The sequence below is a fragment of the Papaver somniferum genome, unplaced genomic scaffold (genome assembly GCF_003573695.1).
Source record: "Papaver somniferum cultivar HN1 unplaced genomic scaffold, ASM357369v1 unplaced-scaffold_32, whole genome shotgun sequence".
Classification (NCBI taxonomy): Eukaryota; Viridiplantae; Streptophyta; class Magnoliopsida; order Ranunculales; family Papaveraceae; genus Papaver; species Papaver somniferum.
In genome coordinates this window covers 4,510,898-4,520,320 of record NW_020643262.1, presented here as the reverse complement: position 1 = coordinate 4,520,320, position 9,423 = coordinate 4,510,898, and the positions used below count along the sequence as shown (strand labels likewise).

The 9,423-nt window shown below is 41.1% G+C and overlaps 1 long non-coding RNA gene across 2 annotated transcripts; it reads left to right on the top strand.

Annotated features, from left to right (window-relative positions):
• Window positions 1–4,248: 4,248 nt before the first annotated feature.
• Window positions 4,249–8,255, top strand: LOC113341836. Of its 2 annotated transcripts, none has more exons than XR_003356176.1 (3): window positions 4,249–4,851; window positions 6,333–6,394; window positions 7,420–8,255. It is a non-coding gene; the product is annotated as an uncharacterized LOC113341836 (long non-coding RNA). The 2 variants fall into 2 exon arrangements; XR_003356177.1 differs by lacking the exon at window positions 7,420–8,255 and adding an exon at window positions 7,170–7,321.
• The last annotated feature ends 1,168 nt before the right edge of the window (window positions 8,256–9,423 follow it).

Sequence of the window (9,423 nt, the reverse complement as noted above, 5' to 3'; positions counted from 1 at the left end):
TTGAGATTTCAGTCAATATTTGGACTAAGCATTTCCAGGAATTATGAAAACCGTTTTTGGATTTATTGCATATCTTTGATAATATTCGGTTTTGGAAATTCCATGGTGTCCAAACTTCCTTGGTCTATAAATATTGAAGTTTGCATTTCGAGCAAACTAATCCTCCGAGCCAACAAAACTACCTAGTTGTGTTGTTACTGGTGGAGCCGTCTATTCGGAGAGGAAAGGACCCTAATTAGGCAAAATCTCTTACGACCGCTCGTTTTAAATACTTCTTTGGGATTGGGAAGCTCTACGAGTACCGTTGGTGGGAAACTAGATAATTACAGTTTATTATTAGTTTTCAATTGATTTGATTGACTAACAGTTGTTGAACTTTGATTACACCTAGTTTGTTTATGCTTGAGAATCTTCTCTTCTGACATAAGATTCACTCAAAATAGATCGAAGTATCGACGGGGATCTTTAGAACTGTTTGTAGATCTAAAGACGTATTGTGATAATCCATCGTTAACAGACTCCATTCTGTCTGTGATTGATCACAAGAGATTCAAGTTATTTGTGTGCAGGTGTTTATTGAAGATCTAAGAAGACAAAGAAGATTTCTTATTTGAGTTCATAAGTTTTTAAATAGATTGATTTAAGAACCTGACAAAGGAGTTTACTGGGATAAACGGAAGAGCCTTTTGTCAAACTCATATCATGTTGTTTGAAAAGAGTTGTTACCGAACAGATTTGTTGTTCCTTTACTGTTTGGAATACGAACCAAAAGAATTGTTCCAACTGCGTGAATTATCACAAGTTGGAGGCGTAGGGATACTGAGGGAACTAGGTGAACTATAGGTTTAGTTGCTTGGTCTCAACTATATGAAGTTGGTTTATATTTTGTATAGCGGCTTAATTCTGAGAGTATTCAATTCTGGACAAGGTCCCGGGGTTTTTCTGCATTTGCGGTTTCCTCGTTAACAAAATCTTGTCGTGTCTTTTACTTTTCTATTTCCGCAATTATAATTGTTTTTATTATTGTTGATGGTGGTTTTTAGCTTAGGGTTAAAATCTTAAAACCTTGCATCTGATGTGACGTTACTCTGTAAGGAAGCGGAGTCATGAGTGTCAACCTCTTCACTGGCATATTTATTGAGCCGTTAAATATATTTACATGAAACTTATCCAGACTGGCACATGTAGCAACAATCCTAGATGCTCTGTAAATTTCGGCGCCTTGCCTATATTACTTATTAATATAAGACTCACCGAGTACCTTTACCGTGCTATGTTCCCCGGCAGAACCCTTAATATCGTTATGGCATGACGGATTTGTGTTCACTCGCAACATAGTAGCACAGATCTCCAAGTATAAAAGTTAAGGCCCTTGCACAAAATACTCAGTCAGAAAGCGCACTGCACTCTGTATATAAAGAATTTTGTGCCAACACATAGAATTCAATCAATTTTGTGATACTCACAAAACTCATGAACCTGACTAATTTACAAAGTTAGGGTTTTTGCGCCCTGCGCAGTATATCAGACCCCGTCGGTCAAGACTATGCTTAAACAACTAAGCAATTAATCCGATGTGGATTAGTAGGAGCAGGGTCCTACCAAATCAGAATACAAAGAATAACGGAGCCGCGGGGTAGGAGCAACAATAAAAGGGAGCGTGGCCACGCCCCATGCTACTCAACCGGACCTTATTCCTTTGTCGACCAATCAGGTCGCAGTAAACCTTCCACGCACACCAAAAGGGTAGCCGTGCCCGTGCTTGGATGGCCCCCTACTTTGAGTGACCAATCAGGTTGCTCTAAACCTGCCACAGACTTAAAAGATGTGGAAATTGTTTCACGAGGTCTCCATACTAAGTTGGCTTTCCAAAACCATGCCAACATGCTAAAGGCATGCCAAACATGCCAAAACAAGCATGCCAGGCGCACATGCCAAACGCTTCACTTACCGCGACAGCTTTCCAAAACTTGCCAACCCGCTCTCCGTGCGTGACCAGCATCACAACGGACTTAAATTTGGCTAGCCTAAACCCTAGGCGATGCTCTAGTGGCGGTGGAAGAAACCTTAATTTCTAATCGTGGCACAAAACTATGCCACTTCGAGCCCGCAACATGCCACAAGTCGTACGGACTTAGGAAACCGTAAAAAAAGCGCCACACCATAGCCACCCGTGGAAATATTTGATCATGTGTCCATTTCTACATGGTGGTCTTCCTATGGCTCCTCCGGCATGACTTTGGCATCGTTCGTATAAAATACCATGCCATAGCCTCCTGCTGCATGCTACATGCCATATATGCTAATTAGGATTTCGACATGCCAAATCCTAATTCAGGCAAAGTTGACGCGCCAACCGATCCAAACAATGTTCCACAGAACATGGGGATCAATGTGGCCATTGAAACTGATGTTGCCACACCACGTTTGGGTCTAACACCAGCATGCCAAATTTCAGTGGCCATGGCTATGCCAGGCGCCACTTTCACCATCGTGCCGCTGGTATGCACACACTATGCCAGCCATTCCACCGTGTCACTGGCATGCACGAACTATGCCAGTCATGCCGCAATGCCGCTGGCATACACTAAAGGCGCCATCGTGCCACTATCAGGCGCCAACAGAAGGTATCCATAATCAACGGCTACCCATCCTCATGAGATGAAATCTCAACCATACAAGTTTTCCACCGAACTGACAGGCTTGTGGCAAGTTTTGGGTGACCAGCCGCCTAAATCTAGTGGCCATGGCTACGCCAGGCGCCACTTGCACCACTGTTCCACTGGCATGCACGAGTCATGCCAATCATGCCGCACTTCCACTGGCATACACCAAAACGCCACTGTGCCATTATCAGGCGCCAACACAAGGTAGCCATAATTAACGGCTACCCTTCCTCATGAGATGTGATCTCATCCATCGAAGTTTGCCACCGAACTGACAGACTTGTGGCAAGTTTTAGGCGACCATCCAAGACAAGCCTAATATCATCACATGTTATTTTCCTACGGCAAGCCTCTTGATTTTAACTTACCACACGTAGCAAAGTGCTACATGTTTTCCACGAAAACACTCGAGACATCAAACATGTCACAAACTGGGGGATACTCATCAGGGTATTGGTCTGGCGGCTTACAGCGTACGGCGTGCAATACGCCCGTTACAAAAAGTGTCATAAAGTGGGGCGGTTAGTAATGGCAAGAAGTAATGGTGTAAACGGATCCTTCATTATGGTCGCATAATTCCTGACGTTACACGTTACTCCACTCTTCCACCACTCAATCGTTTTCCACTTCCTACGAGGCCAGGGTACGTTTTATTACGACTTGTATAAATAGGTTTCACCTATTTCCACCAGACAACAAGTTTTGGTCGGAGAAAAACATAGTATCCAGAAATCACCTGGTAGCTTTCCATTCTGCTAGCCAGTTCTACTTTCTGATACAATTCATAAGCAACCACACCTTCAGGATCAACGATTCTGGTATCAACACTTTCTTCGCTTCTCTCCCTAAGACCAACCCTTCTCCTTCACTTTGTGACCGAAGCAAGACTGGAACGACCATTTCTTGGTTAAGGCCAGGATTGTACAGATTGATCTCTCGAATCAAAAGTACTCACGTGCAGTACATTGTTTAGGGTTTAGACTCGTTTCTCATCTTATAATGTACTTAGAACATCTTATAGAGCATCTTATAATGTACTTAGAACCGGTAATCTATTGAAATATAAATTAGTATACTGAACCTAGAGCCACAAATTTTAGATCTTAGTGGTAGAAATCCATTTAGAATTGTGTTTCATTTCATGTTACTTTTAACTCATTTGAAATGAGTTGATTTTCGCACGTTTGTAAGTACGAGCAATACTTGCAGATTAGTCGAGAGATAATATTTCTTTACAAGGTGGGGAGTTTTGAAGACCAGAAGGACCGTTCGATTTTCGAGGACGAAAATATATAAGGTGGGGAGAATGTAAGGACCCTCAAGCTCGTCAACGATATTTGATTGGTTTAGCGATAATCAAGAGACGGATTAACCGATAATGACTCGATTAGTTAATGTATATTTTAATTAATAGAAATTAATGTAACAACGATCTAGATAAGAAACTATTATCAGTAAATAGGTCTCAAAAAGTTATGCGCAATAAACTACTCGAACGTGTCTTTCGGATACCAGACGAAGAAGATATTATCACATATGTATAACGGGAAAAATGGTCATTTTAAATCTAGACCGACCTGGCTGCCATATCAATTTTGTTGGTCTTATCTCCAACCATTCGAGAAGAGATTTTATTTCTTCTTTTCTCTTCGTCTTTCTTCTGCTTCTTCCATGTTCTGCGTCTGCAGAAATTTCTGAGGATTAAATGAGGGTTTCGAGATCGAGTCAAGATAAGAAAGATTAAGAAAGTGTTACATATGATGAGGGTTGTTGTGTGGTTGAATTATCTCGGGAGGAGATGAACTGGATGTAGCTGTAAGAAAGGATTAGGGTTTCTGTGAGATGAAATCGTTTGAAGATTTATGAGAAACTGAAGAGGAAATCAAGTAATCGATGATGGGTATTGGTGTAGAACTCAAAGACGAGAAGTTGGGGATTAACTCTCAAATTTCGGTGAAGACAATCAAAGAGTTAGGCGGTGATTTGGTTATGAAGATCAGAAGATTGTTTAGAGGTTCAATTAATGATGATAAGAGGGAATTAGAGATGGGTTTTACCCGAATTAGAGTTTGAGATTGAAGAACAACTTGGAATTGATAGTTAGGATTCGAGTATGTTTCAATGAAGATTTGGGGTTTCTTTGAGAAATGATGATGTGGCTGGAGTTCAATTCTTTTAATAAAAGGTAATTGTCTCTTTGAGTTGTTTCAGTTTAGTTGTTTAGTTTCTTTGTTTTGATTATGTGATTGTTATTGGTTTCATAGTTGAGTTAGATAAAATGATTATGTGATGGAGATGTAGTTCTATTATAGATTTGTGTTAGGCTCAAGTGTTATTACAGAGAAGATATTTGAACAAGGGAATGGTACTAGTGGATTAAGTTATTGACGTTGCTGAGGCTGGTGGTAGTATTGAAATGAGATTAGGTTGTGTTAAATTGGGTTGTAGCTGTAGAGTAGGTTATTGAATTACAGTTGAGAACCAGGATTATATGAAGAAGTGTATGATGTTGTTGAAGTGGCGAATCTGAGAAATGGAGTTTCTGTTGGTGGTTTCGCTTTGTTGGTGGTAATGAAATTGTGGTTATGAATTAGGTTTGTGTTCGAGTTACCAAGGGAATTGTTATAGATTGAGATGTGTTGCAGGGGTAAGGTTAAAATAAGAAGAAGATTCCAATCTTGTATGAGTGGGATCATATTGAGATATGAATATGGCTGAGTTGTGGTACTATAGTGAACTGTTGTTAAACTTAATGCACTGGTGTTGTTAGATGTTGAACGGGTGGATTGCAATGGAATTGGTTTGACAGAATAGGGGAATGAGATTGTAGAGTTAGATATGAAGTTTTGAAGTGTGGATGTATTGCTAGTAATGTCTGTAGTTAGAGTAGAACTGGAAATGAAGATGTATGAGTATGTTGAGAAGAAATGAAGCTATTGATGTTATTGTTGAAATCTTAGTTGAAATGCAGATGAAAGTTAGACGTAGATTATAGAACTGTGTGTAGTTAAAATACATCCTTTGGTCTTGGCATGTTTTGTGTTGCATCCTGATTGTGCATTACTGCATTTGGCCTGTGCAATGGCTCAGGCCGGAACCCTGTTACCAGCCAGCTTAGCTGATCTGGCTTGATGTGTATGACTGAGTTAACCAGACCTGACTCAACGGACTTTAACCGAGTCAACTCTGTTGAGTCATATTTGACCCAGTGGACTTAACCTTTGACCAGTTGACCTTGGCTGTTTGACTTGGACCGGACCTTGACTTAGACTATCGACGTTGACTGTTAATTGACTCAGATGGACAAGGCCTTAAGTTAATGGGCTTGTTTAGTGGACTTGGGTTTAGGCCTAGCTTTCCTAGTTTGATACTTTGGACCCTTTATGGTCCGAACTAGCCTTTGGTTCCTTCTACAAAGTTGCAGAGATTCATAAGACATAACTAATGGACTATAGAACCAACCTAATTGAAGTAGTAAACCTTTGTATACTAAAGATAGATAATGAAAATGTGTAGAACCATAGATGGGCTTAGAACCATTAGATAGTTCACTTAGCCTATAACTAGACAGTTATATGAGATTATATTATGAGTCTTGTGTGAGTCTTTTGGCTAACTCTTAGAGTGATTATGTGATTAACATTTACTCTTTATTAACAACGATAGATTCAAAGGATGAACCAGTGGATTGAGGATCTCGAGGTAGGCGAGGCTTGTCATCCAAAAAGGTGGGAACTCTGTAACCTTCTTGTAATCATTAAGCTTTATTTATCTGCGAGCATGATGAGACTTTACTATCTATGTGCATGATTGCGTGTAGTTTAATGTGCTACTCATGTATCTTTGAGTATGATGTATATGTTGCATCTGTATGTACGATGTTTTGTGTGTGATATGCATTGTGAGATTTCCCTGCGAGGAATGTCTGTGTTTCCCCACGGCTCTTAGCTAAGTTAAGTAAGGCGGTAATTCATCCGTCGACAATATTACCTAGTAGGGAGGCAATTCATCCGTATGCTATATTATTATAACTATTTCATTAGTATGGCGTTAATTCATCCGTTATAGTATTATTGCTTATTAAGATAGTAGGGCGGTAACTCATCCATTTGAATATTACCTAGTAGGGTGGTAATTCATCTGTTATGATATTATATATACTTATTCTATTTGAGGGAAATCACTCGTGTGCATATTATACTTGTTTGTCTAACTTTTTGAACTTGATGGTAATATTCTGAATCATGGTTTGTATGGGCACTCTGTGTGGAGGATGTCATCATTATTGATTAGGGTTTCTCTCGCGTCGTCTTCTCCAACGAGTTTGGCGAGGTTAGAGTGACACTTGCTTCATGATGCATGAATAGCTGAATGATTAGTTTATTCTTGATTCTTTCAACTTACATTCTTTTAGAACTTTGAAGCATGTTGGTGATTACTTGAGAGTTATATGTTTCATTGAGCACCCTTCGGGGATGATGTGCTCACTCGTTCCCACTTCAGTTTCAGTTTCCAGAAGAAACGGTGCACGTGAAGATATCTGTTTTCGTAGTTTAAAGCGTTACCGAACTGTGTTACATTTATGTATATTTTTTTTATATGTATTCTTTATTTATTCTAAAACAACACACTAATATATTAATATCATTTGAGAGTTCTTTCCTTATAAATATCATAGTGTTGGGTTCAAGTTAGTTTTAGTTCACATTATATATTCTTAAAATCGGTAATTTAGTTTTGATTCTTCAATTAGGTTGTAATCCTATTAGCTAAGCGGGTTTATGATTTGGGGCGTCACAGCTGCTACCCCCAACGTTTCTTCAAGTATGACACCTCCAACCGTCACCAGAGCTGCTGCTACTCCACCATCAGGGCGAGAGACTAGAGATCCTATATTACTATTGATGATCTGATGGAAAGACAAGAAGTTCTTCCTAGAGCTCAGACAGACATGGCTTCGACCCAAGAGGAGGTGCTTATTTTCCTCAAGACACTAACGGAGCGGCTACCACATGAATCACGCCAACCAGAGCCAATGAGGAACACCTCCAATACCCCTGGCGCTGATACCTCAGCAGGGCGTACTTTTAGAAACGAAGAGACTCGTTCAGGAGATCCAGCGGAGAGGAATCAACCATCCAATTTCGTCACACGAGAATATTTGGAAGGACTCCTTCGAAACCAAGACAAAAGCGATTCTACAGGCATGCATCAGCATCAACCCCCGTATCCTCCTGAAGTACAAAAAATCCCTCTTCTGAATGGGTACTCTTCCCCTCAATTCTCCCTGTATGATGGCACCGGTAATGCGCGTGAACATATCTCTCGATTTTTGGAATCCTTGGGCGAGCATGAAAATACAATCATGTTCTCCGTTTGGGAGAGTTTTTGAAGTCAATTACCGGAAGAGCATACACATGGTACAACAACATTGCACCAAACACCATCTCTAACTGGTGTGACATGCTTACAGCTTTCTACAAGAAGTACTTCTTTGTGTTTGAGCAAATTATATATTCTCAGATTTAGGAAGGATGTTCCAACGAAACAATGAACATCCAAATGATTTTTGTCAAAAGGTTCAGAATTCAAGCGCTGGATTGTCATGACTCAAACGTGACCGAACAACAATTGGTGGATTCTTGCATCAATGGCATGGTTCCCATCTACCACGCCTTATTAGAGAATCTGCGATTCCAGACATTCTCTGAACTTCATGAGGCTGCTAAACGGTCGGCCACAACAGCATCAACATTGTTGGAAAGAACCAGGCCAGCCAAAGGTGAAGACACGCGTGAAACTCGAGGAAATAGACGCCTCATAAATAAGCAATATAACACTGGCCCCTCTTTGAGCGTGGTAGAGGAAGAAGGAAAAAGGAAGGCTCGCGGCAGAATAGCAATCCAAGCGCGTGGCGCCAGCACGTCAGGCGGTTCCACTGCGGAAGACTGCAGCCAGAGCTCCTGCGCAACACCAAGAAGCCGGAGAAAATACCTTATATTTCCCGTTCTCAATCGAGGAAGTAATCGAACTCCTGGTGGCATGGATCCAAGATGACGCCATCAAACTGCCTCATATCAGGCACCTACCAACCGAGGAGAAAATGGCAAATCCCAAGTATTGTCGCTACCACAGGTTTTTCCATCACCCGACCAGTGACTGCAATAGATTAAAGCATATCTTCAAAGAAAAGGTGGAGGCAGGGAACTTCAACTGGGCAACGAGGGAGTTCACAGAGATCCACTTCCAGTCAGGAGTTGCATGCTCTCTGGGGACTCTGTTCACGAAACAGTGCAATCCATCATGCAGCATGTGTGCGAAATCCTCTATTTCTCCAAAGCACGGCGTCAAGATATATTTGCATCCCTTAATCGTGTTATATCGGGCAAGCGACTTTTTCCTATTACAGAGGCCACGCTAGAATCCCAAGCTCTCTCAGGAAGCCGTGCTGGAAAATGGAACTGGGGACTGCTCACCACAGCTTGCTTGAAGAATACCGAGTTTGATAGCACGTTGATCGATGCATCCTCTGACTTCAACATCGTTACCATCAAGACCATGAGAGCCGTAGGAATTTCGAAACAGGAGGCTACCCACTCCCCAATCATGGTCAAGAATTCGGAAGGGGAAGCAATGAATCCGTATGGCTACATTAACCTCGAAATCAAGGTGAGAGATGCTCTAACACGCGTAAAATTCCACATTGTCAAAGAATTCCTAGAATATGACATGATTCAGGGACGCTCCTGGGTACATG